At 37.7% G+C, this 15,384-nt stretch overlaps 1 protein-coding gene across 1 annotated transcript in view; it reads left to right on the forward strand.

The window, feature by feature from the left end:
- The window catches only part of ARHGAP15 (Rho GTPase activating protein 15), a 608,203-nt gene that overhangs the window by 159,326 nt on the left and 433,493 nt on the right, over window positions 1–15,384 (forward strand). The gene's annotated exons all lie outside the window — the stretch shown is intronic.

A 15,384-nucleotide genomic window follows, 5' to 3' on the forward strand; every position in this document is an offset into this window, starting at 1 on the left:
ATTGAACCAAAACCCATAAACCTGAAATTAAAAAAAAAATCACACTTTCTAAACCATTGGGCACATGATACAAATAGCCAGAAACCACAGAAGGTGATTCTGGTTCTTCAAAAATAAGATGCAGATTAATACTTTTTTTCCTTCAAGTTTCTCCAAGCTTGACAAATTTCCACCCCAAGACCAGTAGATTTCAGGGACTATGCAGTCCATATGTCTCTAAGTCTTACTTTGTTCTTTTAATTTTTTAGGAAAAATGTACATTTAGGCTTAACAGGGTCATGGTAATAAACTTTTGGAAATAAATTTTATTACAAACCTCTCATGTTAGACTTTTGGAGATCGATTCCGAAATATATACTATACAGATGACACAAAGCAATCTGTGATGAGATCTCTTCAGACATCAAAAAGCCATGTGCAGATGAAATGAAACATGTATAAATTTATCCAGTGGTTACTTACAAAAAAATAAAAAAAAATTGATTCAATACTTCAGCACTTGGGGTTTTTGCATGTAAACCCAATACTGAGAAAATTAAGTAACTGTGGGCACTTAATTAATTCAATATTTGCTTCACTATACCATAAAGAGTATTTTTTAAACATAAAGGGAGTGAGAAGTGTAAGCATACAAAAACCTGGTTAAGATTATATAGTTAAGCACTCAGACTACCAGTTCAAAATCCATGTTAAATATAAACTAGCCGAGTGGATGAATAAATAATACCAATTACATTTTGTGTGTATCCCTCAGAAACAGTATTTTATCTTGAAATAGCTTTTTTACCTAGAGCAGGTGAGAAATTGCTTTGATTAGAAACATCTTAAGGATGAAAACGGGAAATACATTGTGTGCAATACTAAGGTATAGGGGCTTTTGGATGTTTTCAGAGTTGTCATTGATCTCTGTGCATTAACTTTTTAAATTAGAAAGCATCTATTATTTTATAGGAAGATGCACATTTCTTTAAAATTGAGAAACTGAATTTCCAAGTTAATATAGTATCAGTTTATTGTACTTCAGATTTCCAAAGCACAAGCATTTCAGAACACTGAAAGACTATATTTAGAGTGAGATCTACATATTCCATACAGATGGAATAAGTCCATGAATATATGTTGGTATCATCCTCGCCAGTCCTAATAAAACGCTATCTTTAGTGTGTTTGAACAAGACTTAAGTTATACATGAAAACTGAAACATCAAACCATTATATATACCCTTGAAGTGTAGATAAAATAATTTTGCATCCATACAATATTTTTAAATGTTGACTTTAGCAAAAACTTAAAAATCCCCTGAAATTTAAAATGAAAATTCATGATGCACAGAATTATGAAAGAAAAAAAATGTCTTCTCCAAATATCCCAGAACTTTTTTGAACAAAATCTCAGTGTTGTGATTTAATCTTCCTCATTTACATTTGCCAAGTGTAGATGAGTTTACGAAGTTTTTTCACATGCAATACAACATTTCACCTGCGTGGTGGCCTTCAACGGAAGTGGTGTTATTATGCTTGTAATGATGAGATGAGTCTCCGAGCTATGAATAACCATCTTCATCACCACACACCTAGAGAAAAAAAAAATGGCAAAATTAAAGTCGTAAGCCCTGATTTTCTGGATCCCAACCAGAGCTCTTTTCCCCCAAGAGATCATGATCAGCTCTACCAACCTCTGCTCGGATCCCTATTTCTGCAATCCGCTTTACATACATGTGAGAGGTGAGGGCAATGTAAATCTGATAATTTAAAACTCTTGTGCTTCTCTTTTTAATTTGACCCTTGCTGCATTCCCCACATTGTCTGAGCATTGCTTGACTAAAATGTGAAATTCTGTTTATATCCATGTGTATATGCATATGAGTACACACACATATGTGTACATGTCATGAATTCCTCTAGAAGTAAATTTGCTGCTTCCTTTTATTTGCTCTGGCAGAAAGATTGCTAGTTTTTAGGAGGGAAGTTTGCTTTTGCCTTCAATGGAAAATGTACCCCAAAAGGCATTGGGAAAGATCAGTCTCAATCTAATTACCTGGCCTTTTGACAAGTGCTTCCATCCTTTCTTCCTTTTTCAGAATCCATCTTGTCTTTGCTTAATTTCATTGTAGACTTGAAATCGCACTTAAGGACGTCAGCTTGCCACCCTGAAAAGAACTGAAAGAACCCAGATGTGTCCTTGAAAGCTCACTTCCAAAACAAAGAGAACAGGACGGGCTTTCGTGGGCTTCTGATCAAGTTTAAAGAATTGTCTGAGACCTCCCTTCTGCTTGTCTCTCCAGTAGATTTCGGGGCTGCTTCTCATGCCAAGAGAAGGATGCTTGGTGTCCGTTTCTGCAAATTGGCTTTCTGATCTTTCAAATTTGGGGAGGCTATTTATCAGAGTCATTATCTGGAAGATTGTCTTCCCAAGTCCCTGGCATTCCCTGGTGGTTCTAGAACTCATACGCCCTTGTACACAAGGCGTATACGGGTCCTGTGTGTGTATTCTTTGCACTGATGAGAAGCACAAAGAACCAAGCCCAATGTAAGCTCACATGGGGAAAAGTGCCACATGAGTCAACGGTACGTGAGTCTGCCTTGTATGGTGACAGAAGGTGTCGTGCTAAGGCATCGATCACAGGGAGAACACCACTCACATGTGTCCACATTCAGTGAAGTCTTGTGTGCATCCTACACCTCCTACCGCAGACCAACCATTTTTCCTTTGGAGTCACGTATACAATATGCAGAATGGTTGTGCAGGAAAAATCCATGGCAACAGCACATACAGAGCTTGTTAATTTTATTTGAAAGAAATAAGCTTACCTAATTTTTAAAGGATAGGTTTCTTTAGGTTTACCTGATTCAAACTTGAAAAGAAAATAGTGCTGTACATTTTTTTTTTTAAAGCCATAGCTTACCTTGGGCTTTATGAATAACCTAAAGGCTATTCACTCTTTCCCCCAGAAACCCGGGAGGCCGTACAAGAAATGTGAAGGGGGACTCTGTGAGTGGAAAAATAAGCAAGAGTAAGGAAAATAGGATATAGGCAAAATAAAGGGTTATAAAAGCTGATACCAAATATCTGAAACGTGGAAGGGAGGAGGTAAAGAATGAGTTCAAAAACAAGCGACCACTGGCTTAATAGAGACTGCTATAGGCAGAAGATGCTATATGCAAATTGAAAGGTAACTACAGACAAAACAATCAGTAATAGATATGCAAAAAATAAAGAGTAAGGAACCCAAATATATCACAAAAGAAAATTAGCAAACCGTGAAAGGGAGCAAGAGAAAGGGGATCAGAAAAAAACTACAAAAACAACCACGAAACAAGTGACAAAATGGCACTAAATACATACCCATCAGTAATTACTTTGAATGTAACTGGACTAAATGCTCCAATCAAAAGACATAGGGTGACAGAGTGGGTAAAAAAAAAAAACAAGACCCGTGTATACTCTGCCTACAAGAGCCTCATTTCAGAGCTAAAGACACCTGCAGATTGAAAGCCAAGGGGACGAGGGGACGGATAAACATTACGCATGCAAGTGGATGTGAAAAGAAAGCTGGAGTAGCAACACTTCTATCGGACAAAACAGACTTTAAAACGAGGTCTGTAAAAAAAGAAAATAGAAACCTTGGAGGTATTTTTCTGTGTATATTTTCGTCCACAAGAATATCTTCTTGTTCTCCTAGGTACCTGGGTCATTTTCTTTTTTTCTCTGCAGATATCTTAGAGGCCTGTTTAAGACCCTAACCATTGCATCGACTCCTAACCTCACCTGAAGGGCAAAATCCCTAAGATCTTGACACAAATGCTGATAAATACATGGGATTATTAAAGGTGCCATCTCAGCAAGAGAGGTTGCCTGCCTCCTTTGTTCTCAAGGAGATACATATTTCACCTACTAGCAGGACACCCAACTGCTGCCACAATCAGAAATCTCTCAAATGTCTTTAAGCTAATCATCTTTGAACCTAAGCCTTTGTTGTTGAATCAGGGACCTTCTAGATGCAAGGCACAGAACCCTTTTTTATTATTATTTTTATTATTATCTTGTGGGTTTTTTTCCCCCTCTACCTTGCACAAAACAGCATCGAGCCTGTCACTACTACCAGTAAGGTTCACTGATCTGTCAACATTCACCCCTGATGAAGACAGTGAGAGAAATCCGTAGCTCCGGAGAGTTCAGGAGAGAACCAAACAGAGTGTTTGCAAAAGAGCATTTTTATATGTTTTCTCGTGACAGCACTAGTTTAACAGAAAATAGTTGGAGTGTGCCAAAAAAGGGGAAAAAAATGAAAGACAGTAGTAGTAAGTTAGGCTAGCATGACATGATGGATCTGGGCTATGACAAACCGAATTGGAAAAAAGCTTCCCTGGGGACCAACTATACCAGGTTTGCTGAATTGTATTTCTTGATTTCTTACTGTGCAACAGTGCTTTTTACTGTTAGATTGACTAGGCTTCAGAATATTTTTAAAATTGTACAAATCAAAATCCATGTAGCTTAAAAATGAAGGATGTAAAAGGTTTAGGAGTTTGATGTATTGAAAGGCATTCTGTATTCCCTCATGTGAGTATTAAATATACACTTTGTCTGTTTGATGAATTTTAAATCTTTGTGGAAGGCAGTACACACGATAGCAGTTTACAAGGGCTGAAAACCCTGGTTGGAAAGGACAGAGTTTGCAGAGATTCAAAGCTTCTTTCCTCTTATCCCACCCACATGTGCCTAGGAATTACAACATGCAACCTCTCTAGGTTCTCATTTGTTCTGAGATGTTCATATAAAGGGCAAGTAAAGAAACCTGAAATCTGAGCACCAATTAACAAAAATGTGATGCCTTATGCTTATTACTTGTCCTTTTAATTTCTATGGAGTGGCTTTCGAACACCCTACACAAGGTGGTTTCTTAAAATAGTCACCCATGATACGCTTCGAATGAACACCTAAATCAATGAACTATATTAGATTCTCATACAATTTTCAGTATTTTAGGTACAAATAATAAATAATTACGATGAACAATTTGGGTCTGATTTTCAAGAAGTTTACAACCAATTTGAATAATTCATGTAATTGTTAGAGTGCAAAGTGATCAGTATTAAGTGACAGCCACACTCAAGGCAGGCAGCAAACTATCCAGGGGGCTCAGACAACAGGATTCCATGATGTTTCCCATCAAGTATTCATGTCAGGAAGAAGGTGTAGAGAAAGTGGTTGGTGAAACGGAGTTTTGGTTGAGATTTAATAAAACAGAAGATCAAAGCATTGAGAAATGAAAGCTACATGGCAAGATGTAGGTTCAGAAAATATTCAAGTAGGAACCACAGCCTGAAATGCTTATGGATGGCAAAGTAATGCAATAACATGATGTGGTTTAAATGTTGAGGAAAATATGGTAATTTCAAAACTGGAGTTTGCTCATCGCATCTGAAAAAAGAAAAAAAAGTGGCTGCTTTTGAAATCATTGATACACTCAGGAATATGGAGCAAAATTGCCAGATCTTCTGGTTTTTCAGAAGTCAGAAATCTGGATTTTCACGTGAACTCTCTCGATTTTAAACATTAGCAAATGATTTTTAAAATTTTACACGATATTATGTGGATCAAATAAAGCACACCTGAGATTTGTGTTTCAGCCCCTATACTTTCAGCGTGTGGCCTCTTTACTAATTAAAAGAGGTAGCTTGAATTATGGATACGTATGTAGAAAGTCTTTGAGTTTGATAATGTGGATGCTGAACTATTCTGGTAATTCTAAGAAATAAATAGTTTTAGCAATAGCTGGCTCTAGTGGTTGAGACAAGAAATAAAGGGGATTTGGAAGTCAAGGAAATAGGGGGTTACTGGAGCAGTGACTAAGGTAGCTGTGATAACAAGGAACAGAAGAATAGTATCAGTTAGGTTTTGACATTATCGAGGAATATGGAAGGCCTTGAAAGACAGAGAGAAGAAAGCAACAGGGTGTTAGAAACTTGCTAATGAGATTATCAGTCTGGGGAGAAGCAATACTGTCCTGTGTCCTGAAAGTGCCATGGGGCAGATCACAAGGGAACGTTGGAACTCTAGGCAGAAAAAGTAGAGAATTATCAAGAGCAACAGAGAAAGCCTCAGTGGTTTTGAGTTGGTTTGATAGTTTATATCAGAAATGTATATATTAGTTCAATTGGTTAACAGAATTCAATTCTCTCCTGAAATATACTAAAGACTTGCAATTTGTAAAGAATTAGCAGATTAAATATTTTTGGGAGGTACAGGGAGGGCACAATAGTGAATATGAAGATCCATTGTCCTTAAATTAATTACTCATCAGCTGTCCTTAAGATGTTTAAATCTGGAGGAAAACAACAGACACATACACAGGCACACACCTCTGCGTGTTGTGTTTTATTTTGTTAAGTGCTGTGACAGAGAAGCAAAGCAATTTTGCATGATAGTTCAAAATCAAGTGATTGTTTTCAAAGAATTGTTTGAATGAAATTTAGATAAATCGGAGTTCTCCAGAGAACCAATAGGTATAAAAAAAATCTATTATCTATCTCTCTATCTATCATCTATCTTTTGATAGAGATTTATTATGAAGAATTGATTTGCATGATTATGAAGTCTAAAAAATCCCATGTCCTACCACCTGCAAGTGTGAGACCCAGGAAAGCCAATGGTATAATTCAGCCCTAGTCCATAAGCCTGAGAAGCCAGAAGGACCTGATGGTGTAATTGTAGTTCCAGAGCAGGAGAAGATGAGACGAGATGGCCCAGCTCAATCATTGAGGCAGGAAAAATGGACAAATTTCTCCTTCCTCCATTTTTTGTTCTATAAATATCCTTCAAAGATTAGATGATACCCACTCACATTGAGGAGAACAATCTACTGAGTCTACTAATTCAAATGCTAATTTCGTCTGGAAACACCTCTGCAGACACACCCAGAAATAATGTTTAAGCAGAACACCCCTGTGGCCAGTCAAATCGACACATAAAATTAACCATCCCACCATGTAATGGTGTTTTCTCTAATTCTAAAGAACTCTAGTGAGTTATTATCTGGCTGGTTCTCTTCAGAGAATCACAATAGCAAGTCAGGGGGAGTGCTCTGGAAGATGTCAGACAATCTGGATAAGACCCTCTTTTCTTCCCTTCTCACCTCTTTGTTAAGAACTGGTTCAGGTTAGCACTCAGCTAATGGGCAGTGAGTTAAAAGTTTTAATTAGGATGGATTAATCTGAATTCAAATTGATTTAGTTTGACCCTTTGCCCTGTGTATCTACACATTTTATCCTTGCCCTGCCTCGATATGGCACCAAGGCCCACTTCCTTGTTCCCTCAAGGCTGGGGCTGATACTATCACTAAAAAGTAAATTCTTGGTAAAAGACTCCAATATCATTAAGACTTGTGCTTGGATACTGGACAAAATTAACTAGAGATTCATTTAGGTAAATAGAGCATGTTTTTTTTTTTTTAATTTTTATTTATTTATGATAGTCACAGAGAGAGAGAGAGGCAGAGACACAGGCAGAGGGAGAAGCAGGCTCCATGCACCGGGAGCCCGATGTGGGATTCGATCCCGGGTCTCCAGGATCGCGCCCTGGGCCAAAGGCAGGCGCCAAACCGCTGCGCCACCCAGGGATCCCCTAGAGCATGTTTTAACATTTTAGAATAAAATTATTTTAGAAGGCGGAAAGTTTCAATGTAACTACTTCTCAAAGAAATGTCCATTTCTCAGTGGTATTAATGGACAGCTATAGTCCAGTGTCCCCAGATTAATAACAGTAAGTGTAAATAATAGTTGGTTTCTCTGTCCTATAAGCACACGCTGTTCTTATTTTGAAACACAGTTGCTTGGGCTTTGCAATGATTTACCAGTTTCATCAGACATTTGAGGTAACATTAGCTTCTAGCCCATAATTTAGAATATTGTAAAAGGAGCAGGTTAAGATAAAGCTATGGTTTCTATATAAGTATAGTTGCTGAGCTTTTTTTTTAAGTTAAATTAATTACTCATCAATGCATTTTTTAATATATAATGCAGGAAGGTGCCAATACTACTCAATTATTTTGATCCATTTACACCTTAAACTAAGGAAATAATAGGGATGCCATCTCTACTATTCATAGATTGGTATCCGCTTTGGTTTGGTTTTATTTATGTGTAAATATGCATAGTTCAAAACTTGTTAGTAGCAACGCTAATAATGTCATTTATATACTTCACCTTGTCCATTTAAAATGGATAGTTCTATTTATAGAGTAACAGCCTGTAAAATTAAATTAAAAAATTTAATAGAAAAGGCAGTCCTTTCAAAAATTATTACAATAGAAAGAAGCATAATTTTTTTTCTTAAATTACTCCCAACACAGGTTTTTTTAAAAATCTTTTTTTAGTTCCAAAACTTTAAAATAGTCTTATTGATTTTTAAAATAATTATTTATGTAAAATAATTTATGGTGGGGTTTTCAGTATTTGAAATATATATTCTTATAATAGGAATTTCACAAGACCATTAATTTTAGCAGTGCTAGGAAACACAACTATAATTTAGAAGCTATTGTTGATTGTTTCTAGAAATAGATATTGACCCCATTAGTTTTAAGTGATAACATTACTAAGCCAAAGTATTAATCCAATGGTAGCAAATTAGTGATTTTAATTGGTATTTTTATTCAAACCCTTCCTTTAGCATTTAGATTTCCTTTAGCTTATCATATATAAATATAAATGAAAAATTTAAATAAATTAGCTTAGAATTCTCATTTTTAAAGTCATTAGAAAATTAATGTCTGTGGAGACGCCAGTGCCTAAAGTCTTTTGTTTTTTATAGTCACTTTGGTATGCATTTGGGTCTGGTGGTATTGATGCCACCCTCTTGGACATTGTTTCATTGATCAAGAGGGCACCTGGGGTTCAGAGAAGCCTGTGGCCCAATAATCAATCACTGAGTCATTTATTCATCAAGGAATGCTCTCAAGGAGAGGAAGTCTTCATCACCAGGAGTCGCAACAAAACAATAATTGCAACTAGCATTTATTGGGTCCTCATTATCTGCCAAGTATGATTCCAAATCCAAAGAATATTAGGATAGTTAGTCCTCACAACAAATGGAATGGCTTGGAAAATGATTTTATGAAGTTTCTTAGCTGGATATGCAACTTAAAATATTTACACATAGAGGATGCGTACCTCCATTTATATTCTTGTCTTAAGATTCATAGATGTTGTGGCGGTGGGGGGGCGAGGGGTCCGAGTGCTGGATGAAGGCTACCCTCAAACAAATCTATTCTGCCCAACAAGAGTGTGATTTGTATTCATTTTGGCAGAGGTTAGATTAACACTGATTTCAGAGTTTTAAAGCACCTCAGAGCATCAAAGATGTCAGGCTTTGTTAATGATGCATAATCCCACAAGTACCTGATGAAAGGCAGGGACTGAAAGTGCCTCAGATATGGGTCTTAAGGCTGGGTGTTCTGGGAGGGAACTAAAAGTGACATATGTGTTGTAAATATTAAGTGTTAAAATGATAATGTGGTGATGGACTGTCCATACTCAAACGTGAATTTAGCTATTATTTGATGACAGATACTTAGCACACACACACACACACACACACACACACACACAAGAAAAAATCTTTTCTTTTTCCCTATTTAGTTGCAAAAAAAATTGTACTTAAAAGAAGAGACAACAGCACAATCAAGGATATTTATTTGGATCGCTTAAGGTGCATTCGACAAAAATTCAATAAAGCTCTGGGAACTCAACGGTAAACTGGCCTTGGTCAACTCTTTACTTAAAACTCCTTTGCTGTTTGTCATGATGACAAATGATCATCTCCCCCTAAGCCTTCCTTTCCCTCAAACCTGAATCTTAATGAGCACCTTTCAAGAGCCTGAGACAGTCTCTGCTGCAAATCCAAGTGCTTTGGAAACCAGAGCATTTAAGTTTATAGATGAATTGAGAAGCACTGGTGAGCTATGATGCAAGTTTAACACAATTTTCTCAATGTAAGTATCAAGTAGGCAGGAAATTATTACCCCATGTATTTATTTGGTGCTTTCTGAAACTTTGACATTTTATGAGTTAATAATTAATTTTTGGTAAGATGGGTATGCTTCTCTCCAATTTACTGATGGGCAACATATTAGTTAGGATAACAGTAGCTACTGGAACAAATAAACCCCAAACCAATTAATGGATCTAACAGAATAGAACTTTATTGCTCACTCTTGTAAAGTCCAGCATGGGCGCTGGTGATTGCAGGCTGCCTTCCTGCAGGCAGTAAATCAGGGACTCCTAGAGAATTCCCACCAGATGGACCCAGTGTCTTTAACATGTGGCTTCTGAGGTCACTGTGTGCATCTGCATCAAGCCAGTGAAGGGCGAATGAAGAAGAGGAGGAGCACAATTGGACTGGAAGTGCCACACAGCACTTCTGCTTATGTTTCATTGGCCAGAATGTGGCTCACCATTTAAAAACAAGGGGAAAGGTCTGGCAAGTATGGTCTCTGGGGGAAGCCACTTCCCAGCTGTAAATGTGTACTGTGGAAGGGAGACCACACATACTTGGTGTGGTCAGCATCATCTGCCAAAGGCAGTCCAGAAATATCAGTGATTATCCCAAAGAATCCTGGGCTAGTGCACTGATCAGTGACTGAGGAGTCAGCGGCCCCCAGCCCCCCACCATCCAGCCTAAGGCTCTGGGCGCCAAGTCACTGGTCTCTAGCCAGCTGGACTGTGTTTTCAAACAAGTGACCTGTACTTAGAGAGAAACCAGAGGGGAATGTAATTGAATACTAAGCTAATAAGAAGAAATGTAATCCTAACAAAATAATAGCCCTCATGTATTTAGCACTCACTGTATTTCGGGTATTGTTCCAAGCGCTTCATATATGTTAGTTTAATTACTACTCGGGGTAATGCTAAAGGCAGCTATCTTTATTAAGTCCATTTTACAGTTGGAGAAACTGAAGCATGGGGCCACGAATAAATTCCCCAAAGCTGTATGGTAAACATCGATTGGAATTGGATTTAAATCTAGGCAGCCTAATTCCATTAGACAATCAGATCTCCCATGAAAGAGAGAAAAATGTCATTTGAAAAGAAAGGAGAAAATTGGGAGAAACAGTTTCTTCCTGAAAGAAACTTTCTCTAATTAGACTTGGCTTGGGCTGCACGGTTTATAATCGTGTGCAATTCATCCCAGGCTGCAGACGCCTGTTCTTCTTCCTACCTTGTCCGTATCCTGAGGGTTCAGCAGAGGGCAGAATTTTTAAATGACCTCGAATCTCAAGGAATTTAGATTCTGTTGAGAAGGAAAGAGATTTCTAAAATCTGTAGAAGAGAAGAGTCATGATTAAAGGACAAATAAAAGGCAGGCAGTAGGATTTCCAGGAAGGGTGGGACATGTGGACTGTCAAGAGAATGTTCATGAAGGATGTGAGACTTCAGCTGGTCCTTTTATGAATAGAGAAGTACAGAGGTTTTCGAAGGAGAAAGATGATAGGAACAAAGATTCGGGTGGATAAAGACAGTATTTGTAGCAGCATGGCTGTAATAGAAGGCAATTTTGGGAATTAGTGAGAGTTATATCTTTATCCATTTTCACTTTAGAACTTATTTTTGCATATATTTTTAATTCAATGTAACCATCTGGTGAGGCCTGGCACTCCACGATTTGTTGCAGTAGTAATGTTTATCTGAGGAGCGACGTATGTAGGCACAGGAAAATGAATACTGGGTTCTGGGAACAAAGACTGGGGAGGGATTTCCAAACAAATGCCACCTTCTACTCATTTCAACAAGTGTGAGAGTTAAGGAATGTGCTCTACTGTCAGTACATTTCTGGGGCCCCGAGCTTGTCCCAGAGAACCTAACCGAGTTCTCAGGGTTGAGCGTGTCCTGCTTCCAAGGACTTCAGAGTAACTGGCCACTCTTCGGTACCTACATCACTTCTCATCTCTGCCTTCTCAGGCAGAGAACACTTCATCCCTCTTCCCAATCAGGGGATGGGCCCCTGGATGACATCGAGGGAGTTCTGAATTCTCTGAGGAGCCGCCTCCGACTATTACCATTCTTCTTTGTCAATCACAGAGCACTTCCAGTGACATCATTGCTGTTTTCCGTATTATGCTGTTGCTGGAGGCAGCATGAATTGACAAGGAATGGCACGGAGAAGAGCTGAAAGGGCACTTCTGCTTTTTTGATGCATCTGACACCTGTAGTTACAAGAAAGAAAACAGCTTTCATAAGCATATTGCTGGGTGATGTGGAAGGTGAATGATTATTTAGAGGTAGCTTTCCGATGCAATGGCACAAGAGAATCCAGACCCCTTCTGTGAACCTGAACCTGAGAGTACCTCCCTAAGTAGAAGGAAGCTGATCACATAGTATCCTCGAAGTCTCTGGATCAAGAGTTTTCAGTGAAAACCCAATCTAAACCTCAGAACCTCTTGGTCTATGGGGAGGGATCCTCACTTACTCTGATTTTCTTTTCTTTTCTTTTTTCTTTTCTTTTTTTCTTTTCTTTTCTTTCTTTTCAAGATTTTATTTATTTATTCATGATAGACACATATGGGGGGTGGAGCAGAGACACAGGCAGAGGGAGAAGCAGGCTCCATGCAGGGAGCCCGACGTGGGACTCGATCCCGGGTCTCCAGGATCCCTCCCTGGGCTGAAAGCAGGTGCTAAACTGCTGAGCCACCCAGGGATCCCTTGCTCTGATTTTCATAGACTATGTCTTTTGTTTTAGCTTATAAGCTTGCTTGTGTTTCTTCTATGTGAGTAGTTATATTACAGCTAGAACTGCTAATGTCCAAAGTGAAAAAGAAAAAGACAAAAAAAAAAAAAAAAAAAAAGCCCTTGATTCTTTTGGGGAAGCCTCTCCTAAGAGTGAGCAGACACATCTGCCTAAATTCAAATCATTACTATTGTAATCCTAACCACGGGTCTGACAGCTAAGTCATAACGAGTGAGGGGACTTAAATCCACATGAAATCAGTTATATTGATAACCGGGATAGTTTTAACACCAGGTGGACAGATTACAAAATTGGGAAATGATTGATCATACTTGCTAGTGATCACAAGTTCGCACACCATCGACAGTGCCTTGAACCCGAGCAGTCACACCTAGTCTACAGTATTCAGTAGTTGACTCTGAATCTTCGCCTTCCTCAGCAGCCTACAGTGCGGATGTTGTCCTGACAACTCTGCTTGGTGGTTTTCCCAACACCGTCGTCCTGATCTTTCTTCAGTTGCCTGACTGATTTCTAGCTTGTTCTTCTTTGCCCTCTCTCGGTGGAAGAGCATTTGCGTCTTTAGCAGCAACTCAGAACATTCTCAGGCAACACTGTTGACTTGTCTCTCTCAGCAGTGCGTCCTTCTATTACAGGCTCATGATGAGTGCATGACACGTGATGAGAAAGATATCATCTGTCTTACTTTACAAGCAGTATAGGAAAGAAAAAGAAAGTTTTCCGTGTAACCGTGTGTCTCCTAAACCATGGAAACTATGAGAAATCATAGTTATTAAAGTTCTACATCCCATGCTAGGCTGGATAGTCAGCACAGAGCCTCAATATTTCATATATACATATGAAATATATATTTTTAATATATATTAAATACATATATATATTTAAGCAAAAATAACAAGTAAACAAACAAAAAAATCCACAGGACTGTGTCAGGTGTCAATTACTAGGCTATATGCTGTGCCATACGGTATCTCATTTTGTGATCTCCTCTTAACAAACGAGAAAATTAAGGCATAGAAAAGTAATTATCCTAGGTCACACAACTGGTAATAATGGCACAGGGATTTTTATTCTTTCCCACAGGAGCCCTAGATTTTAGATAGATTTTTGCTTAGTCTCACATATAGTGCACCTTTGTTTGGACCTTTCACTTTGGCCATTCTCCTACATTCTTATTTTGTAGATTTGCCATTTTAATTCTTGAATTATACTGCACAGGATTAATAAGTATCATCCATTTAGTAGGAGTCTTTTATATTCCCTGGTACACATCTAGTTTTCTTTTCTGTTTTTCATATCTAGTTTTCAATTGATCACATATATATTCTCTATCACTTCTTTATCTCACTCTGGTTCTCTATCACGTCTGGCTCTAGATCGTATCCTGCCCTCAGATCTCTCATCCACATGTATTACCAAACTTCAGTCTCACCTATGTATTACCATATGGAAGAATTAGTTAAAAAATAGTGTTTGGATTCTACAAATGGATGTAGTCTCTAGTTAGCATCTTCGAATACTGGAACTCTTTATTACCCTCTTAGCACACTACGATATTGACAGTACTGTGTTTTACCTCACTGTTAGAACGTCATCTCTGAAAATTTCTACTTATATCATTATAAAATGATTATGGCAGCTTCACTAAGCCTCATTCATGTGAATGGAAAATTAGTGCCATAAGGAAAATTTCTAATAATTATTTTCCAAAACATATTAGTGCTTTTCAAACTTAAACTCATTAAACTGATTTGAATCTCACTTCAGCAAATCTGCACTGAGTGCTCTTATTAATAAGTCAGTCTCATATAACTTTTAGGTAAAGATTTAATCAGAAAATATATTAGTAAAACCCACATGCATGACCTTAATCTCATCCCATATTTGGCGGTAGTGTATATGGATCTCAATACTTGGAAGGAAGTATCAAAATAATTATATGGTAAATTAAATTATCAACATAGTTTAAAAAGTAAATGGTATACCAGATACTGTAGTAGTTGCTTTGCTTTCAGTATCTTATTTAAACATGCACAACTTTCTCAGAGAATTAATGTCACTGTTTTACAGAGGTGGTGATAGGATGTCAAGGATGTTAAGTAACTTCTCAGAGTCACACAATGAGTGTGTGGCAAGAAACTTTTTTGGAATAGACTTCTCATAGATTCTAAAATACTTATTGTCTTAACCCTGCCACTCTGTTACTGTTAATTCACATTTCTAGCTTCGGTCTTCCTTCCACTGTTTTTTAAATCACATGAACAAGAAAGAGAGTAGCTGAGGATGAGTCTCTTATAATGAGAAGTAAGTACTGATGAGTTTTCTTAAGTTGTAGCTCAAGATCTAAAAAATAATTTAGAAATGATTTAATTTTATTTGCTATGTGTAACCATTAAAAGAAATATTTGAACAAATATATATTGTACCAATTATAACCAGCGTGCAAAATGCTTTATGCAAGTCTATAGACAGAAAGGCACAGAGATGGGGAGAATAAAATCTCACCACTCCAAAAAATTTGTTTGGGTTATTTTCCCAGCAACTAAGAGTTTCCTGTTTAAACATCAAAAGGTAGTAAACTTGGGTAGCCCTGGTGGCTCAGTGGTTTAGTGCTGCCTTCAGCACAAGGTGTGATCCTAG

The sequence above is a fragment of the Vulpes vulpes genome, chromosome 5 (genome assembly GCF_048418805.1).
Source record: "Vulpes vulpes isolate BD-2025 chromosome 5, VulVul3, whole genome shotgun sequence".
Taxonomy (NCBI): domain Eukaryota; kingdom Metazoa; phylum Chordata; class Mammalia; order Carnivora; family Canidae; genus Vulpes; species Vulpes vulpes.